The following is a 22,474-nucleotide window of genomic DNA, read 5'->3' on the forward strand; positions in this document are numbered from 1 at the left end:
TGGAGGGGGGCCGATGTCCTATTCTGTCTCTGTCCCCACGAATAACGCGGTGAGTGCGTTGCTGACCCACTTCATGGCTGGCCCCAGTCCCAATGGGGCAAGCCAGGCAGTCCCTATGTCTGCTCCGCCATCCTACTCCATGTGCAATCCAGTAGTCCACACCATTGGTAATCCCGTGCAACCTCCAGCTCCCCTTTCAGTGCCTGCTGCCTCAATCTCACACGTCGTTTGCGGTTCCACGCCCTCTCCCACCACCCAGCCTCCGTGTGGCCCAGTGGCCACCCTGTCCTCCCAGCCCCTGAGTGCCGCGGTATCCCACGGTATGTGCTCCCCAGCGGCCTCCCCAGCGCCCCGCGCCGCTGACCGCAGCGGCACCCCAGCGGTGCTGCAAGTGGGCAGCGCCTCTGTATCCCACTCCCTGTGCTCGCCAGCCGCCCGTCCCGTGGGACCCCCGGCGTCCCACTCGCTGTGCTCTCCGGCCCCCCGCCCCGTGGGGCCCCCCGCCGCCCACTCCCTGTGCTCGCCCACCTCCGCCTCGCTGGTGGCCGCGGGGGCCCGTCCTGCCAGCTCGCCTGCCGCCCAGCCCTTGGACTCGTCCGGGGCAGCCTGCCTCCCGTACTCCCCATCCCCTCGCCCCCTGGCCGGTGCCACAGCCCGCTCCCTCTGCACCCCCACCCCCCGCTCCGTCTCCCAGCTTGTGGGCACCTCCGCGTCTCGCTCCTTGTGTGGTTCTCAGTGGGGCCCTTCCTATGACACCACCACTCGCTTCGGCTCCACGTGGGCGCCCACCTCCCGATCCTTGTGGAGCCCCGAGGGGCGCTCCGGATACTCCTCCACCCGTGCCATTTATGGCACACTCTCACGCCCTCCGTACAGCTCCCTGAACCGCTCCTCCTACAGCTTGTCCCGCTCTGGGTACAGTACCCTGCCGCGCTCCACCTCTCCCTCCCCCTCTGCCTATGCCAGCCTCACTCGCTCCGGGTCGTGCCCCTCTGGCAGTACCCTGGCTCTGGCAGGGTCCCGCAGGCCCTGGAGTCCCACAAGGAGCACTCTCAGCTATTTCAAACGCAAATATCTGTAACGGAGAGTAACCTGGGTAAACCTAAAGCAAATTAAATAAAGCCTGCGTGCAGGTGCTTTACAAGAGTTTAGAAATAGGGTGATGAAGAGCAGCAGTGCTGCTCCTGAGCATTTATCTATGGATTTGAGATGTGCCAGAAAGCAGGCTGTGAGCCAACTGCTGAGGGATGCATTCGCTGTAATACTTGTATGTCTTGAGATACGGTAGGGTGGAAATGACAAATGAATGTGCTCCCTGCGGAGCCGTTGTGACAGTAGTGGCACGGTGCAGGTAAATCAGACTTACTTGCTCAGTCAAGCTGTTTTATAAATGATGTGCTTTCACTCTCTCTTGATTTTTTGCAATGCACATTTCTCAGATCTCCCCGGGCTGCAGCACTCGTAGCAAATCTCCCTGCATGAAATGTGCTGTCCTTGGGATGCTGCAGAGGTGACAGCAGACTTAATGCCTTATGTCTCTCCTAACAGACATTGGGCCCCTGAACCCCAGCGTTGTTGTGGCTCAGGTCAGTTCTGTGTGCACTCCATTTCCCTAGGTGTGTAACACTGAAAACTGTGGAGGTCGCAGAGCAGCCAAATCATTACAAATCAGCTGATGAGTTTAACTGCATCTTTTTTATATATTTTTTTTTCTTTTTTTAAAATAATAATTTTAGTTTTACTACTCTTGATGTATTACAGACCAAGTATCAGGAATCCAAAGGTCAGGTTAGAAAGTCTGCAAAACTTGATGAATAATTAATACAATATATTGGCTATCACAACTGACTGTTTTTCATATAGCATATTTCAAAATTTTTCTCACATACCTTGTATGCATTTAGGTTGCTAAGAAAAACTCGAATTCCACTCTAATTCTGTGCCTTCTTGATTGAGTATAGGTAGGAGAAGTCTGTCACTAGATCTGAACTTAGAAAAGGAAGTACGAAGTTATCCTTTCTTTCCAACACCCAGCCCTCCCAGCTGGAAGGTTAAGAAGGTGAATGGAATACTGCATCTTCTTCAGATGGTGGTACTGTTCCAGTGCTAACCTTCTCCAGGTGTTTTAGGAGTTGAAATTACACACTGTCATCATGAAACTATCCCTGAATTTTGGATTTGCTCATAAGAATTTTGGATTTACTGACAACACCTCTCATACTTCTGTTATTTTCCTCTAGTAGTCCATCAATTTTAGTATCAGGTGTTAGTGGGCTTTTGTGGTAAGGTAAGTTTGCTGGTGCTGCAGAATCTTCAGCCATGTAGCAATAGTATTTCAGTAGTATCACTGTAGTTCACACCCTTATGTGATAAGATTGAGTAGCTTTCTGAGGATTTTGAAAAGGTGTGGTGTCAGATGGTAGCTATGAACATGCCAACACTATCAACTGCATAGTAATTTTGAGTGCAGTAGAAGAAAGATTTGCCTGGATATGGTAGATGGTAGTAGAGTGATTATAACTCAGTGACTTGGGTTTTTTATGCAGTTTCAATAGTCTGTGTTAGATATGTGCTGAGAACTTCTTTGCCTGACTGACAATAAAAAGAAATATTTTAAAAACGCCTGTCATTCTATTGTTTTTGTTTCTCTCTCTTTTTTTTTTTTTTTTTTGGGGGGGGGGGGTCTTTAAAAGTGAGGACTAAACCTCTGTAAGGGAGCTGGTTTGTGATAACTTCCCTCCACTCCATTTCTGTTAAATTTCCTGTTGTTTTCCTCAAGATCTGAAAACAAGGCTTCTGAGTAAGATCTGAAATTAGGGGAAAATCTACAGATTTCTTACTTTACCTGAAATAAACAGTTTGATATTAGAGGAAAAATGAAGGCATCCTCTTTGCTCTCAATAAACTTTTCCACTTTTTGCGTGAGTTTTTCCTTTGCTCTGTTGCTCTGTAAAACTCTCAATCCACAGACAAGCCAAAATGAATATTGAATATTGAAATGAAAAATACCACCTTTGGGTGGCAGAGGGAGAGATAGAAAAAATACTAACAGTATTTACTTCACAAAAAAAAGTGTTGTTTTTTTTTTTTTCTAAAAAGTGTTAATAGTACATGGTAGCTACATAATTCTCAAATAACACTTCCAACTCATTTTCCCAGTAGTGGCATGACTTCTCTGATGTTCCTAATTTCTGAGAAAGAGCCTGACTGCATATTTCAGAAATTCCAAAGATTTGGTTGCTAGTTATTGAGAGTGTGCTCAACCTACACTCACAGTCTTTCTGCCATATATATTGAATATGCATTGCTTTAAAAAAATGGAGTAAGTTCATTCTAACTAGAGCCATAAGGGAAGACAGAAATCCTTAAAGTTCAAAATTATTCTGAAGAAATGATATTGAGGCTGTTGTTGTCTCATACAGCATGATGTTAACAAAAGGTAGCTTATAGTCTCCTATCAAAGTCCATTGCAGTCTCTCACTCGTTGGGGGGCAGAGGGGATGGGCAACATGTGGACAACTAAAGGAAGAGAGCCCCCAGACCAATAACAACAAAAAGCCCACAAAACAACAAAACTTAAATTATCTCCTTTGTAAGTGTTTTTGAATGGAAGGCTCCAACCTATGTTTTATAAAGTAATTCCTTTGTCAGGATACATGGTTTAAATTTCCACAAAATTTCTGGTTTCTTTTGTAGTGGCTTGGTTTGTTTGTGTTTTTTTTTTTTCCATAGCTGACATAGTCAGGCCAAAATTGCTCTCTCAAATATACTTTATTGCAGTAAAACCCACAAAAAATTATTTTTTTTGTCTAATGTATTAAATACATTGAAAATTAACAGTATTCAATAATGCGGTGTGATACATAAAGAAGTCTGTTTTAGAGAATGAAAAGCCAACTAAAGCATGACAGCTATAGTAATCCGTTAAATACAGTACTGTCATATTTATGTGTTCAGGAATAAATTTCTAATTTTAATCTCAGTTCAGGCATGACTTTATTTAAGTTAGGCAAGTATATTCACATTTTTCCCTAGGCGATGAAGGTGAAAGAAGGTGTTTGCTCGTGAATTGTTATAGTTACCCTTTCTATGATTTAGAAGTATAAATGGGTCTAGGACTAGTGTAATTTGTTTTTGTGTCCAACTGAAATAAGGTTGTATTTCTTTTAGACATGAGGAAGACTCTAATATGTGGTAATTTTCAGTTCTTATCCCTAACACTTCATTAGAACCTTGCAAACAATTTTTTAAATGAGAAGTTTCTATGATTTATCTGGAAGTTAATGGTTTCTCTTTCAATGCTTTAGGTTTGTGTTTCTTTGGACATTTGTTGACAGCATACCATAAAATGCTTGAGTGAAATGTGATTTATTTTTATATATTCCATTACCTGCAAGAAAAATGTTGAAAGGTATAACTCAAAGAACGAATTTCCTACCAAGCATTAGTTATACAGGTAAATTAAATTTTATATATTGTATCAGACAAGAGGATTAAATTAGGGAATCACTATAGTAATTTTATTTAGTATTAAAATAAAACAAAATATTTTGGGATATATACTATGAATTGTATAAAAATAAAGTAATTAAATATGCTGACCAAGAAAACGTGAAAATATTCAAAATGCAAAGGATTTATTTATTTGCTATGCAGCAATTTTATGTCATCTATTGCATACTTCAATTATGTCCGACTTTTCAAAAGTTGATTTCTTCATGCTGCATTTGCAGAAGTGTTTCTATAAGGAAATATCTTTATTTGTAGAATGAAATCCTGTTCAAATGTTTCAGAGGTATCCCTGTTCTTTCTTTTCTTCAATGCCTATGATGGGAGGAATTTCTTCCACGCCTTTATATGTTCTTCATTCTTCCTTGTCTTTGAACTGCAAGGTATGTTACATAATGTTCTTGGATGCTTATTTGTATTGAGTAACTTTCTGACTCTGAGTAGCATTGGAATTAAACTTGTTTAGTACAAGTTACCAATGCAGGGCTGAAAGCAGAAACTGTTCCCAATCCAAGGATCAAATACAGTGTATGTGAACAGCTGAGCCCTCATTACTATTCTCTTACTTGTTTATAGAAGTAATTTAGTCTGCTACCACATTAATTTGGATTTTAAATTATGTTTTTAATATTCGAACTGGCCACACCTGTCTAAATTTTCAACTAATCATAACTCTTTCTTCTCTCCTGAGAAAATTTGTTGTTGATGGTGTTCAGTAGATGGCTTTATTTATTTGAGCAACCTGTACCATTTTGTATGTTCACTAGCCATCTTACATTGGAATTTCATGGGCATTTTCTACATAAGACATGTTTAGTGAAGGCTTTCTATCATTGCTGCAGGGTTTGGATAAAGAGCATTCACTGCTGCTGCAAATGATTCGGTTGGAAAAAACAACAAAATTAACTCCTGGTTTTCTAGATACTTATGTGTAAAGTAGGGAAAATCTTCATGGTATAAATCAATATCACCACTATACACCATTTCCTTTTAGAATATCTGTTATGCTATTCCTGTTTCTCTGATTCCTCTGGCTATCAAACCTCAAATTTCATTAAAACTATGACAATATGTCAAGTTGGCTTTCGATTAATTAGAAGTAAGAAAATGCTGGTCTTTGGGATAAATATTATTAGCAATCCTTGCTGTTCCAATCTATTAAAATACACCAGTAAACCTAATCCATCATCTGCAGCAGTTTCTTGGTAGAGAGCTGAGATGCTTGCTATTAACCCTGACCTAGAAATACTCTGTAATTCTGACTGAGCTAAATGTAGCATCTTCATCTCTAATTTTTGCTTATCTGTTAATTTCATTCTGACCTTTTTTTGCCCTTCATCTCTTTTCCAAACAGGTGGAACAATTAGAATAGCTGGAGGCTCCTCAGTTGCAAATATCATCAAAATTGCTACAGCAGCCTTCATTAGACATTTCAGAGTACCTAATAGGGAATTCTGTCTTCAGAGCACAAGCATTACAAGACTCAGAGAATACTGAGCTTTTTGTAATGATCGTTTCTTTCCTTTAGGTGATCTCAGTCAATTTTATAATAGCATGAGTCATTAGGGGTCCCAACTGTACATTAGCTGAATACTAAAGTGCAGTTCTCTGCATCACTGACTGAGGCCATTTGCCAAGGACAGTATCAATGCAGAAGGAATGATAAACAGGATTCATTGAGACCTGATTTATAAAAACTTTGCAGTGAAACTTCATATGTTCTTATAAAACTAGGTAAGAAGTTTATTTGAAGACCATGGATCAGACAGAAATAAGACATAGAAGGGTTATTTCATACAAGGAAAAATTTAGACACTAAATGCCCACAACTACAAGTGTGAAGTTTTTGTGATGAATACTGCTTAATTCTGCTGCTATCCAAACCCTGCAGTAGTCTTGCTGCTTCTTAAAGCTTCGAGGTGCCAAGAATTATGGCCCAATATGTATCAACTTTTTTGCCAGTGAGACCTGCATTGAATCTGGTGTCCTTCTCATTACTCTTAAGCCAAGTCAAGGTTCAGAAGCTAGGTATTTCCAGGCCAAATTCCTTTAAATGGTCTAATCCTTGATGTGCTTAGAATGAATATAACACACATTTATCTGCAAAGTACATAAATAGCCCTCATCATTTGTATTTAAGGTATACTTTAATGCTCATCTTTAACACCAAATGTGAGTACAGTTCCAAGCTAGACCCAAAATCTAGGACACAGTTAAGTGTATTATCAATATCCCAAAGGATTTACTTTCCTTATATTTCTCCCATGATATAATCTTTTTTCCCATCTATAACAGGAAGGTGCTGACTTTCTGTTCCCCATTACAGAGGAGACAGTAATTTTCTCCGTCTGTCCAGGAAGGGCATTTCTGGAGGCAAAGGACATAATTCAGTTCCAGTAAGCAAAGAATCAGGTAAGAAACTACATCTTGATATAAATTTCCCAGGCAATGATGCTGGTTGTACACTAAAAGAAAGATTTAGCTTTGTTCTGCTGATTCCCAGAGGGATGGATATAACTTTTGCTTTGAGTGGTGTTCATAATCCCCATAACATAAAGTCTTTCCACCTACTCCTTTGCTAAATGTTTTTTTCCTTGGGTGTCTCTAGAAAGCTGAAGGCAAACTACCTGCTAACATTTCCTGGCTCCTTGTCTGGACCGCTAATACACTTGCCATCCAGATAGCATCTTATTCCTCATTTATTTTAGAGGGAAATGAATGCATTTATGAGGGAGAAGGCTGCTAAACACTAGTCTTTACGGAGATTATGTAGAAAAGGCATTGTTTACTCAGTAGAAGTTTCTGGTTCAACTTCTTCTGTCCTAAATGCATTCATCTCAGCTGCTTTCTTTTAAAGCTTGGCCTGTGTGCTGCTTTTTAGCAAGTGGCTATCTACAAGAAGATTTAATTTGTAAAGATGTAAATTACTTGAGTTGCTTGTAAATGTCATCTTTATCTTCTGTATCTTGGTCGATAGAGCTCTAGAAAGCTGGCAGAGGAAAATATTTTCAAAAAACTTGTGCCAGGTACTGCCTCTGAAGATCAAATAATTTTTATAGTTACAGATATACCTATCAAAATGTATATATTTCCATCTGCATAGGTAAAATTAAGTAGAAAAATATTTATTGTGTATAAAATTTCCTTACAACAGCAGTCTGCAGTCTTTCAGTCAGTGCAGTAGAGTCTCAGTCATGTACAGATGTCCCCAGCTTCATGGGTCCTCCTGCTGCAATGACTAAAGGATTAGTACACACAGGTATTCTGAACAGACAGGATCCATACCTGGAGAACAAGCAAATTTGAAATTATTTGGGTATCCCTATTCAAGGTCAAGTGGTGGAAGTATTAAATAGTTTACATTTGTGTTATTTTGGTTATATAGAACAGTTAAGTAGCTTTAACTTATTTTTACTTTTTAAAAAATTTTTACATTTCAGCAGAACAACTTCTAATGCTAAGAGTACTAGTAAATGAATGATTATAATACTAATAAGAGTAAGGTAAAACAACTTTCTGAATGTGTGGATAGTACTTTTCTGCAACTTTTAAATCTCATTATTTATTTACTATGTTTTCTTTAAAAAAGTTTAGTTCTACTCAGTTTGGTCTTGTGTTTACAAATAAGATGCAATAAGGCCAAGGCACTCATCTTCCTTTCACAAGTATAGACAAACATGTATTGGTATACTGGATCTAAAATCTCTTATATCTAAATCTTAAAAAGTGAAAAGATTATACTTTCTGTTGTAATGTAAATAATTCTTTGACATTTCTACAGTGGAGAATTCCCCAAAGAGTTAAACTCCTCTTAAAATTGTAAAGAGTATTTTAAATTGTGAGATTATCTGGGGTTTTCTTTCTATGAACCAGCAAGCATATGAAAATAGGAATAAAAACATAAAATCTTTTTGTTGTAATATGAAATCAGATAATGGAAAGGAGGGTGTACTTTTTTGTTGTAATTTAATTTTAAAGCACTGCAGAGCTAAAAACATGGGAATTTTCAGTAATACATGTTGGATATAGTGGAAATTGTTTATCATCTTAGGACTCAGGTAGGAGGGAGACAAAATTTGACAACCTGTACTTAACACAGCTGGAATTTTTTGCATCAATAAAATATTTGAAGAGGCGAACTCAATTTGGATTGCAAATTTTAAGATGCTTTTTGCAAAGCTTTTATGTGAGCACAAGGGTTTTTTTTTCAGAAACTATTAAAGTGTAAATTGCAGCTGATAAAGCCCTATTATTATTTTGAAAAAGAAAATGAGTTCTTCCTTAATGAGAAATCTGAGCCCCACTTCATTATTTGGCACAATGTTGTGTTTGATTAAAAGATATTGACATTGGGCACACATCTATTTGAATTTGAGTTGCTACTACAAATCAGGATATGAATCTATTTTAAGTGCACTTAAGTAGAATAATGTTTAAGTAAGCATTATCTTCACCTGTCTCATTGGGATTGAAAAGTGCATTTAAAACTGAGCAACTGTTTAATTATTTGATTGAATCGTACCTGATATGAAACTACTACTCACCATATGGCTTAATGAATCCCTTGTTAATAAGCTGTGAATGCTATATCCAAAAGATAATAGAGTGAAATATAAGCATTAGAATTCTAAACCATATGTCTCAGATATTAAAAGAAGGAAAACTACTAGGTGGTTTGTGATATTGGTTTGGAAGAAAATAATGACTTGGTTTTCTTTGAAAACAATATAGAATATTACACAAGTGATATTTTTTTATGACAAAAAAATCTGATTAAAGTAAAACTAAACAGAAAAAGAGGTAATCTAATGTACTTACTAAGGTAAGTATTTTTATTTTTCTCTAAATAGAAAACATCCTGTGTGTTTATTCAATACTTTAAGTGACTTGGGGGGCAGCACCAAAATGCGTGGTTTTGTCTAAAAAATATTTTGAGGGATAAAATTAAAATATTGAATTATTTAGAGCTTGAATGTGAAGTGCCTTAAAATTAAACCTCATCAAAGCATTGAAGTAAGTTATTTGGAAGGAAATAATTGGCATCTTCTTGTAGACATTCCTAGCATCTAAAATCAGTACATAATGGTGCTAAAATATCCTCTTTTAATTAAGAAATTTTGACATCTACTTTACAGTGTCTGCTAGAATATACATACTCTCAAAAGAGTAAAGATTTGCACTGAATATATGTGATGCAGACCTTGTACTCCAAGGTTTGACCTTGCCTAACATTTATCACTGTTAAAATCCTTGATTTTAAATTTGCTGGATTAAAGATTTTGCATTAAAATGTGAGTCTTTCTCCTTTTTGTGTTATTTGTATCCAAGATTATTGAACTGAATGTCAAACTCTTTCTTTGACATGTTTACTGGGAATATTTCTCATCTTTGAGATTAGAAGAAATTTGAATTTGTACTTTATGTATGTGAGAGGTGATTCTAGTTGTCTGACCTCTTGTAATTGCTTTGGTATCTGGTCTTTCACTTTGGAAGTGTTATTGTATAGCTGATGACCGTGTGATTAAAACCCCAGGAAGGAACAGCATAACATTTCAACATTGCCTTCCTGGGTGCAAATCATCCCTCATCCACCCACCCACTACTTGTAGGGCTGGTTGTGGGCTGGGGTCCAGCCTGGTGCAGCCCATGCAGCCGTGCGGCAGAGCTGTGTGCAGGTGGCTGACAGAAGCGAGGTGCCCTCTGTCCTCACCCTGACCTGCTCTGAAGCTGCAGCTCTTGCCCTTGGTCTGGCCTGAGCTGGGTGGCAGGTATCCCTGAGCCTCCTGCCTCTTCATCCCTGACCCTGCCCAGCGCCCCAGCCTAGCTCCAGCTCGTCCCCGTGTCCCTGCCAGCCCATCCTACGGCTGTGACCCGGCTGAGGGATCAGGCCCTGCTCTGCCCTTCCTGCTCAGGAGCCATGGGAGCAGATCCCATGCTGGTGAGGTCCCTGCCCTGCTGGCAACACTGTCACACTTGGCTCTTGCCTCTTCCCTTGAGCGGCTTCCTCACAAGCACGCTGACATCCAGTCAGAATTTTAATTCCTCCTGTTTTCTTCTAAAACTGAATTTGCTAAATATTCCTTGGACAATTTTCTTTTATTCCAGACCTGACATCGTGTGGGACAATGGGACAACCTGATGATGCATAAAATCATGTTAGATGTCTTTTTTCCTTGACTAATTCCGAGCTTGACGTGGCTCCTACAGATATCAGTGCCCAAAGTGCTGCTGGATTCAGTGAAGCAGGAAGAAACATGTAGAATTTTGCTGGATGAGCGCTATGTGTATGAAGGGCATATGAAATCTAATAAGAATATTTGATCACCTGAAAATTGTATTCTAGTAGTAATTTATTACCTATATTTCAGCAAGGCTTTCACAATATCTTTTTTTTTCCCCATTAGCAATTTATTATCTTCTTCATTAGTAATATATCATGCGCATAATAAGTATTTATTACTGTTTCTCTCTGGGCTGAAATTATGTTTGAGAGTGAAAATATAAGTGATTTATTTACACAGAAGTGTACTAATTAGTGAAAAAATCCCTGGAAAACATAGGGATAACATAGCACTTTGGCATTGAGATGTTAACATCCCTACCTCCAATAAATTTTCAACATTAACATGTGACTGTGAAGAATAAATATCACAGCCTTATTCATAATAAATATTGAGAGAGCAAATGTGTCTCAAGCAAAAAAAAAATATAATAGAACTAATTTGCTACTTCTATTGTTATGGCTATATAAGTAGTGATTATTATTATTATTATTATTAATTATTTTGTAAGCATTATTATTAATTACTATGATCCTACATTTTAGGCCCCTAATGTACAGTATAAATAATTTACAGAAACCAGCAAGAAAAAGGGCAGATCCTTTCCAGATAGACATATTGCCTCAGTGCTGAATTTTTAGTGATCTGATCCTCCAAATATAACCAAATACACCAACAAAGATCATAAATTCCAACACAGTGACCAAAGGAAATTGCCTGCCTCAAAAGTATCACATCCAACGCACCATGCCAAAGGACTCTGGAACTATCTAGCAGGGAGTATGGATCAGAAGAATCAATTATGGAGGGCTGTAGATGACTCAGGCTGAGATACAGTATGATTTTACAGTATGGATGTTCAAGTGGAGGGAGCATTTGATTCTAAGCACCACATCTATATTTTACCCAGTAACTGATAAAGTGTCTAAGAAAAGCAACAACAGAAGATAATTTCGGAGTGCAGACAGGAAAACAGGGATTCTCTCTTCCTAGGTTAATGCCTTAAACACTCAGCTACTCAGACATTCTCATCGCTTCTCCATAGCTCAGAAATTTCATGACCCGTACATTTCTCTCAGTTCAGCAGCAGAGATTCAAACTGAGAACTGAAAGATATATTAGTTATGTTGCACAAAATAGCTTAGGATGAAGTGGTATATCATTCTGCTAGTTAAGGGTATTTCCTTCTCCTGTGAGGATGAGCTATTCAACAGTCCGTGGAATACAAGAGCTAACGTCATCTCCTCCCCCATAAAAGAAAACAGTAGCTACACTTTGTAGGAATATCAAAGCTATCACTGCCAAGTGTGTTAAAGAGTGTTTAGCTTGCAGATCTTGACCTGGCTTTGGTACAAATCAGCTGCTCACACTGCTCAGAGAGCACAAGTGGGATGTGCAAGATGAAAGCTTGGACAGTTTGAAGAAACAAACTGAGCATGTACAGAATTACAGTGCTTCCAAGCAAAAGTCCTCAGAACTCTACATGTAGGTGCTTGCATTTGTCAGGATCTCACTTTATGAACTTTAATCCACTGTGAAATTCACCTTTATTTAATGAAAAAAATAACAAATGCTAGGGTGAATTCTGATGATCCAAGATCCCTGTCCATTTTCTTACTTATGCAGGAAACAGTGGCTGGGTTGTGAAATAACACAGTTAATGTGATTTTTTTAATATATGAAAAATTCACAATTTCTTGCTTCTTTTTTTTAAAGCCATAGATATGGCTTAAAATGCCATGTGCTGGCGTTGCATTTTAAAATTTTTTCATGTCATGCAGTCTATGTGATATGCTTTTTTAATTTATATGTCATTGGTTTTCTTTAAGCAGGTTATTTCATTTTGCTTTAAGTAGCATTGTATTCATTTTAGCTAATAGCTCTTTGGAGTGCACAGAATTGACTGATGATGACATAATTTCACAGTAGTTTAGGTCTGCATAAGGTGGCACTACTGCCTGAAATTCTTGGCAGTGTTTTCTTGACCCAAACATTGTCCTTTGTGCTGTAAAAAAAAAAAAAAAAACCCCAAAAAACCCAAACCCCAAAAAACAAACAAATAAACAAAAACAACAACCCCCCTAACCAAAACAACAACAAAAAAACCCCACCACCAGGCACTATATATATATATATATATATATATATATATATTTTTTTTTTTTTTTTTTTTTTTTTTTTTTTTTTGCTGTTGGCTTTTTTCCCTAGGTTAATTATCTCAGATTACTTCCCTGAGGTAGTTCATTGCAAGGCCTTATGACTTCATGTGCCTGCAGTTATGGGTGGAGAAATAATCACTCAGGAATGAGGGGGTGGTGGGATGACTCTTTGATGATTGAGCCGGCTTATGTCATATTAAACTGGTTATGAAACTGCAGTGTAAAGCTACTCCAGTTAAACACGATAGTCGGGGTCTTTATAATTTATAGAAATTCTCTGTAAGTTCTATAATTTACACAGTAGTAAGAAGAAACCAGGAAAAGGAGGGGAAAGCAGTTAGATGAACATAGTTGCTACTAAAATGTTCTCACTATTACTAATCTCCAAATGGGCTTTGGTAAGTAGACATGAGGAGATACTACAAAATTAAACTCAGCAGGGCAAAAAATTTTACTCCTTTGATTTCCGTGACTTCAACAGAACTTCTCATACAAACTTAGAGCTTTATTTCTTGTCCGCAGGATACCTATGGATTTAGTTACAGTCCCTCTTCATGAAGATAATTTTCTTGGTAGTGCCTGTTCTGTGCTTTGGAGAGTCTACAGGGTTTGTTTACCACCATATGTATTTGTGAACATTCCTCTGAGTGTAATTGACTTTACCCAAGAAGTACAGGAGATTTCTTTACAGAAACAAGAAATACAATGCCATACTCTCCCTCAAGGAGTTACAAAGAAGAGGGTTAATTGCAATTATGAGTATGTAAACTTATATACCCATTTTACTACATAGAATGTACAAAATCATCAAAAAATGTACCTCAGAAATACTTAGTTTTTCTGTGCTCAGGCAAGTGGTCAGAATAATCGGAATGCTTTCACTAATAAAATGCATACAACAAGTGAGAGCAGGAAGAATTTGCAAATGTTTATTTGAATAAGTGTGTCTGAGTCACTTGGATAACATTTGCAACTGTTTTCCTTAAACAAATACAGAAAGAAGAAGAAGAAAAAAAAAACAACAGTACAAGTAAATTGTAATCCTCACTCTTTTTAAGAAGGACTTGTTTGTGAATGTTCCTTTCATTAAAATCTTGGTCCAGATGTCTGTGTGTCCATCTTCAAATCTTTCCAATATCCTTCCTCTGCTAAAAAAAACTGCATTCATCCAGCGCAGGAAAAATGCTATTTAATTAAGAAAAGTGAAGAATACATATAACACTAAGATAAAAATTACTCAAAATTAACTATTCTACTGAAACATGTTTATGCAGTTTTGAATTAAAAAACAAAACAAAACAAAACAAAAACAAACCAATTAATAAAGTGGCTGATGCTTTACATTCTTCCTTTTCCATGTAGACATGTATTGGAGTATCAGGAATTAGAAACTGCCTTCTAAGAGATAGGCTAGTCTCCCTACTTCTGAAAAAGCTTCACTGAGTACAGTACATACAGATCATTTTTTGTGCCCTTGGCTCTTAAAAGTATGTCTACATGGAAATGCAAGGGAAATGGTAAAGTTGAGCAGTTGATGCTGAGACTCCAATATCCCAAGAATATGTTCTTCAGTACTACATCTAAATGAGTGGAGCTAATTTTCCAGGTCATCTTGCACAAAAGAAATGTTGTTCATGTGTTCCAATATGGCTTCGAAATATAAAGCAAAGTGCATAATGGAGATCGGAGAGGTTAGCTTTAAGAGCACATCTCTGTCCTGCAATTCTAGTGCAAACACTATATACACTATAAACACACTATAAACAATATGTCTATATATGCTATAAATACACTATGAACATATGTGTATGTATCACACAGTTGTCTTGTACTACTGAGCGTGGTGTTCACTCCTGAGCAGTACACCCCTGAAGGCCTCTGCCCAAGCAGCGGGGCTGTTCCTTTCCTGCACTTGGTTTCGCTGTCCCTTTCACATCCTGGTAAAATACGAGGTGAATGGAATATATCTTTCCATGAATGCTTTCTAGGTTCTTCCCCTGACGGCAACTGCAGAAGCAATTGTTTGTGATTGCTTGAATAGACATGATTTTTCCTTATCAATTCCTCATATAGCAGACTATATCATGCTGCGTTGTCTCAGCGTGCTGTGGAAAAATGATACAAACTTATTCATTCACCAACTGGAAACACTGCCTATGCCATGCATTGAACTCGCACTCCAGTGAGAAAAGATAATTTCAGTCAAGTTAAGGGCCTATCAATCACAGTAATTCCTGAGTCACACAAACCTGTCTGATTTTTGTCAAGATTAATTCCCTGCTCTAACTGAATTTTAGGTGAAAGAACCTGAAATAACATTAAGTATTTCTTATAAGCACCATTTTAATGCAAACTTGAAAAAACCCATATAGCTTGCAATTTTTTACCACTTAAACCTATACAACTAGGTCAAAAAACTATTAAGGTCAAGATCGGATATCTGTCACTGGGAACTCCCTGTCAATACATAAACAATCCATGCCAAAAATCCCCTCCATGCTTCACCAGAAAGGCATAACTGGAGTTAATATAGCTTTCCCAGGCAAGTTTATAAGCATCAGGAATTACAGGGTGTAGCATCACCCTAAATATTTCCATTTTATGGACATGACATACATTAAGTCTTCCATTTTGGAATGTAAATACCACTGAGACTGCCAGCGGAGTTGAATCATCAAACAGGAGATCATCTACAATTGCATAGAAACAGAACCTACAGCATGTCCTGTTTACAGTATAATGTCAATGCAAGAGAAGGTGAGGGTTGAAGCATAGTGGAAAGAAAAAATATGATAAACAAGTTGTTGCCTCATTTTTTGCCTCTCCATGTATATAAGCAAAATCTGCTTCCTATCCTCTCAAAATGGTTCCCACATTTATCATGTTCATCCCTGATTTTCTAGACATTTCAGCCTAAGACCAATGTAGATTTTAAGGGACATTTGCACTGAGCAGTTTGTACAGATGTGAAATTATATGAAAATATATTTTGCATTTAATTGAGTAAAGTGGATTTGATATACCCCAAAATTATGTAATTAGGTGTAGATTTTTTCTTCCAGTAAAAACATTTTTTTTTCCTGCATTAAATCAGTGGCAGAGCAAAAAAGGCATGGAGACAACAAATGCTTATTAATCCCAATGCACCCAGTGAAACTGAACAGGGTTTGGCATGATGATTTTTAAGCTACAAAACAAGGGAGAGCATCTCGTCTAGCTGGCTGCAGCCAAGGTGCTTAGCAGAGCATGGAGAGAAGGTGAAAGAAGAGCAATGAAACATAAAGCATCAGGGAAGAATTGAGACAGGATGACATGACAGCAGGTAATGACTGGGAAGGGGAAGGAAAGCAACAAAACAAATGATGTGTTTAAAGCATAAAATGAAGACAAGCAATGCTTCACATTCCCTGCTGATGGGCAATCCGTGTTTCATTAAGATACCTGGTGTTTAACAGAGGGAGAGGGACTGGGGAGTGTGCAGTGTGGGACTGAGTCGGCAGGGAGGCTGCTAACAAGGTCGCCTGAGAGAGTGGGGACCCAGCTGGGAGCTTTGGAATTGGCTTCTCTCTTGCAGTTCGTGAGAAATGGGGTCTGCACACCACACAGTGCACAATTGCACATGCAATCTGTATGTGTTCATTTTGTGGTGCTATAAATTGGTTTCATTTCAAGAAGATATTTGAAAATTATGAGTTTTGAATTCATAATTCAAACTAGGTGGAGTTGCTAATTTTGAAAAGCAACTCTGCCTAGTAAACACACAGGACTTGATCTTTCAGCTTACCCCATAATGAGAAAACATAGATCTGATTTTTACATAAGCCAGGCTGTTGGTAAAGATCAAAAAGACGTCCTATGTTCTGCAACTGACAGAACCCTTAAAATGTCAGCATATAAATATCCAGCTTTTACTATGGAAACTTTTAATTATGGAAGCTTTAACTGTGGAAACTTCCCTCCCATAATTCTGCTCCTAAAATTTCCTTTTCCTCTGATGAAGGAACAGATTAAATTTGCTTCTGCAACCCTTTTCTTCTGTGCACTTCATCTTCTCATGCTGACAAATGCTACTATGTGATCAGAAAGGAAAAGAATGGTTGAGCTGGGACAATGGCTAGATAAGACATCATTACAGATGTTTGCCTACCATCTGTGGCATCTTTATATATGCTGAATATATTTACATCTAGCTGTTCAACAAAGTGGGAGTACATTCCTCTTGACACTAGGTGGGAATTTTTTTGCTGCATATTGCCTTATATTAAAGTGGGTTAGGTGAGAATACATCACTCTTCCTTCTATAATACCCGTATACTTTATATAGTCCCAGTTAGTAGTGGAGTTTGTCTTTTTAGCCACAGCTACCACACCATTCTCAGCCAAAAGTTGCATGATTGGCCAAATGTAGGACAAATGTACAAACAAATTGTTGCAGATGGGGAAAATAAAGAAAAAGATTCAGAGAAGTAATAAAAGTTTTGGTTTTGTATTCCAAAAGCATTTAATTGGGACTAAAAGAAATCCCATAAGAAGGTCTTTAGGGTCCATTGTGGTTGTCCAGTTCTGACAGAAGATCTGCAGTATTGTTTAGACATTTCAGGCTCTCATTCCTACAGCTCGCTCCAGCTGGCAGCTTCGTCAAGGCACTGCTCATCAGCTAGAGAAAACCTGAATTCCATGCTTCCATTTTCCAATACTTGCGGTATTACCCATGCATCCCTTGTAATAAGGAGGTCAGTTAAGTTACTGTACATCTGTTAAGATTCCCCCCCTTGCTGGGGGCAATCAGAGCATCCTTAATCAACAGATTTCTAGCCCTGTGCAGCTTTAAACCAGTGAAATACTGTGGGATTAACAAGAACATCTGCTCAGATGGTTTTTTAAGGTTTAGTTGAGTTTTTCAAAGTACAATAGTCCCAGTGCTCACTATGTCGGGATTTCTGTACATTTGGCGTGAAGGGAATGTCTTGGTGGAATATAGCTAAGAATGGAATTGAAATGGCTGATTTAACCTAGGTGTTTATTACAATAATGGTGATCTAACCATCGTGTTTTTTATGGTACTGTGGTTTGTGGGAGTCTTAATTCTGCAGCTTGGAATTTCTGACTGTTGACTATATAATGTACTAATAAGCAAGAGCTTTTTATTTGTACTGAATAATACTATTGTTTAAGCTGATATGGTATTTTATATAAAATCCAGAAATTTTAATATTAGATGCTTTTATATTCTGTCTTTTCTAGATCCTTCAGTGGGGTGAGGAACCTAAGACACACCTAACAGAATAATTGGAAGTCAAATCTAACTGAACTCTCAAACCTTGTAAAATGCTCAAATGATTTTTTTATTTTAGAGGCACACAACATTCAAAAGTATGTTGATTTAATAGTATGGTATTAAAGGTGAGGCCTTTTACATTTACCTAGAAATCTTAAATTATCTTTGTATACCATTTAGTTTCTGAATTTTTAGAGATATATGTCATATTGCATATATGTAATACTCATAGGATACTGTGGGTTACTTGGTTTTTTCCCTTAGAGATAAATTCTAACATTCAACTAAAACAGATGGCGACATTTGCAGTGTCCCTACTGGTGCTGGGGTGTACGTCCTGACGTGAAGGACCGAGGTAAACCTTTTCCTCAGGAAGTTTTGGATGCTTTTGGAGGCTAGGATTTCCACACAATGTAGCCCACAAATAAGAATCACAAATATTGTGTAGGACTTTTACAGGATACCACAGTTGTCCATCCAGGAGTACAGAAAGTAACACTACAGAAATACCTTGAGGAATAGACATATCCCAAATAAATCTTTATGAATTTTTTGCTGTATTTCATATCTCAAATGATAGCTTTTAAACAACATGGAGGCATAATCATTTTATTTTTATGATTTTGGTTTATTTTTTTTTCCTGAGAGGAAGACAATAGGATAGCTAGTTTACCTTATACCTCTGTACAACTAGCTTCTTCCATTTGTCTATAATGCCATATGTGTTTTCCAAATGAGTAGAAGCTCATTCTAAAAAATTTTTTTTTTTGTTCAAACCACGACCAGCCTAGAGAGGGTGTCCCTGACATCTGACTGTACAGAAATCCTCGTGTCCCCAAAGATCTCACAGCAATCAGTTCACTCCACCTTGACTCTGTTGCACACATTTTGTGTTTTCCACCTCTCTTCCCACACTTACTTTTAAATATATAAGGTAATATCCAAACTGTCAGAGTTTTGGAGGCAAGGGAGTTCCTAATTGCCCTGAATGGTCTGTAATGTCATCGCATTCCTTTGCAGTCCCTGCTTCTGCAAACTCTCTGAAAACCCTTCAGGGAGTTGGAAGCCTGTGTGCAAACTGGGCTCAGACACGCTGCAGCTGTAACCTTGGAACATCTGAATGGTGCAGGGCAAAAGGGAGTGGGGGCTCTGGTCAGTTCATCGCTCATTGCTTTTGCTCTTCCTCCCTCCTAAGGGAGGACTCCTCACACTCCTTTCCTTCTCCAACATGGGGGTCATTCCCATGAGGCAATTACCTCCATTAACTGCTCTGTTGGGGGTCCCTTTCATGGGCTTCAGTCCTTCAGGAACAGTGTGGATTCTCCACGGGGTCACAAGCCATGCCACCAAACCTGCTCCAGCATGGTCTCCTCTCTCCAAGACGCCAAGATCCTACCATTAGTCTTCTCCAGTGCAAGCTTCCCATGGGGCTACAGCCTCCTCCTGACATCCACACGCTCTGGTGTGGGGTCACCCATGGGCTACATGTGGTTCTCTGCATTCCTCTTGTCCTCCGTGTGCTGCAGAGGCAGAGATGCCTCACCATGGTCTCCATGGGCTGGAGAGGAATCTGCTCTGGCACCTGGAGCAGCTCCTGCCCCTCCTTCTCCAGTGACCTTAGTGTCTGCAGGGCTGTTCCTCTCACATATCCTGATTCTTCTCTTCTCTGGCCCCAGTTATTGCTCCACTTCATCTTTCTTCCCCCTTCTTATCCATGTTACCACAGAGACTACCACTGATGTTGACTGGCCTTGCCAAGTGGTGGGCCCATCTTGGAGCTGGCTGGAATTGGCTCCGTTTGGCGTGGGGGGAGCTCCTGTCAGTTTCCCACAGAAGCTGTGTCCGGCCTTCCCCACCCCCACTACTGAAACTTTGCCACACAAACCCAGTATGTCTGTGGAGATGGGGTAGCTCTGGCCTCGCTCTGGGAATGTCTCCTGGAAAGGCTGCATTTATTTCTCTTCATCCAATTTGGCTGAACTGCTGGCTGTCGAAAGTCCATGGGGATAATGTCTGGCAGACATTCAGTTCCAGACAAGCATTATCCACCCTCTTTCTGATGGTGAATTTCTGCTTTGAGCAGCAGGGCTCTATCTCAGGTCTGTGTTGGCTGGTGTGCTCTCTGATGCCCCTCACAGTGCCTGTCCGGCGCTCCTTGCCAAGCAATTGCACACTCCTGGCTAGTGGAGGTCATTTTTGTCCCAGTCGATAATTTGTGACAATAAAATCTCACAGTTCTGACTGTATCATTAGCATTCACTGTCAACATGTTTCAGGTGTGAGACCAAGAGGTTTCCTTCCCCTTCCTCATATGGACCTTCTCAGACAAAGTCTGAATTGTAACTTTAGCTCACACAAACAAATACATGCATTTGCCAGGAGCCTTTCACACTTCAATTGCAAGTACACTGGGAAGTAAATTGCAGCCAACATTATTATAATGTATTAAGTAATACAGGAATATTGTTTCAAATGTGGTACCTATCTAATGCCATAAAGACTGTAGGGCCTCATACATGCATAGAAAAGTCTGCAGCCACCTGCAATGCTGTCAGGACCTGTTATGGTTTCTCTCATCTTTTGTTTCTTCTTTAGTTCAGTGTTTGAATTGGTTCCCCACTGAAATGAAAAGACACTCGAAAAAAAGCTTTGTAAAGGAAAAAGAATGGTTACTATACCTGTTGTTCTTGCTGTGCTGTGAAAGAGTACATTTTCAGTCAGCTATTTACAAGAAAAAATATTAAGAGAAGCCTCGGTATATTAGCGATCATGTTTGGACAGTGGCAGCAAAACTCTCGCACATATTCAACTTTTCAGGACCCAGAGCTCAAACAAAGTTAAAATTCTGAAGGCAAAAAAATGTCTGTTCTGAAAAGGGTGAGCAAACATTATGTACTGACATTGGCCATGGCAAATGACCACATTGTACGTGTAGACTTTAACACATGATTCAGACTGAACTGCTCCAGTGCTTGGTCTCTTGGCAATGACTTTGTGAGTCAAAGTGACTAAATCCTGTAGTGAATCCAAGTCCTGTCATTATCAGCGCAGTAACTCCTCTCAAGTTTGAGGGCTTCCTCATTTGTTTTCTCTACTTTTGTGCCACACTGTGTCCTGAACTTTACTTCATTTTCTAATGTTGCTTCCTTCTCCATATTGTACTTACTGTAATGGTTTGCTGTGTTCTTTCAAGCTTTCTGTTTTCAAGAAAGGGTAAGAATTGTCTACTCCTTTCACTTGATTAATCATTAATTGCACTTATGTTTTTGATTTTTTTGCTTTACATGTTTTTAAGATCACCTTTTACTTATATGTATAAGTAAATAAATTCTATTTATAAGTAACTCATCTTTTTAATGTATACTGCTGTGATTTTGCTGAAAGACCGGGAAATAAGTGAGATGAAAACTTGAGATGAAAACCACCAAAGAGAAAATGTTACCTTTGTGCAACAATATGACGAGATTCATATCCTTTTTGCCTGCAAGGAAGTAGAAAACCAGTGTCTTCTTGTGCACTTTTGGATGATCTCTGTCATTTCTTTTATTGCTGCCTTCATTGTTTCTACAGTTTTTTGCCACATGCGCTGGCACAGGTAGGTGGCAGTAGAGACACACATTTAGTGACATAGCTGGTAGAGCACATAACTTCTGTTTGAGTAGTAAACTTGTGTATTTAGGCTTCATGAAATGAACCAATGTCCACCAGTAAATGTCACACCACAGTGCAGATGCCAAACACTGTTAGTAATTGGTTGGCATTAAAGATTCTTGCAAATCTCAGATATTGACATAGACTTGGAATCACTGAAACAGACTTCCTACCTCCCTGGAGCCTGTCTTAGCTGTTTCTTCCTTGGAAAAGGTAGAAATACATTGTGAACATTTGGATTTCAAATCTGGATCCAATAATTTTTTTGTTTGTTTGTTTGTTTTTTGTTGTCAGTAGCAAGGCTTGAGCATTTTGCTCAGGAACATGAATAACAAAGCTATGTAATATTTTCACCCTAAAACACTGGACAGATTAAAATTCAGTGGTGTGGAGTTGTTTATCATAGCTATAAATAAGTTTATTTTTAAAAATCAAGATAGAAGTTGATATTTTTGTTAATTGTTATGAAATGGATGTTTACAACATCTCCCCGTTTTAGAACCTTGCTCATGCTTCTCAGACACAAATTTATTGTGAGGTAGTTTGTAAAAAGACACGCATATCTCATCTGTTCAAAAAAATCAACATGATGTCTG

Source organism: Cinclus cinclus, chromosome 1 (assembly GCF_963662255.1).
Source record: "Cinclus cinclus chromosome 1, bCinCin1.1, whole genome shotgun sequence".
Taxonomy (NCBI): domain Eukaryota; kingdom Metazoa; phylum Chordata; class Aves; order Passeriformes; family Cinclidae; genus Cinclus; species Cinclus cinclus.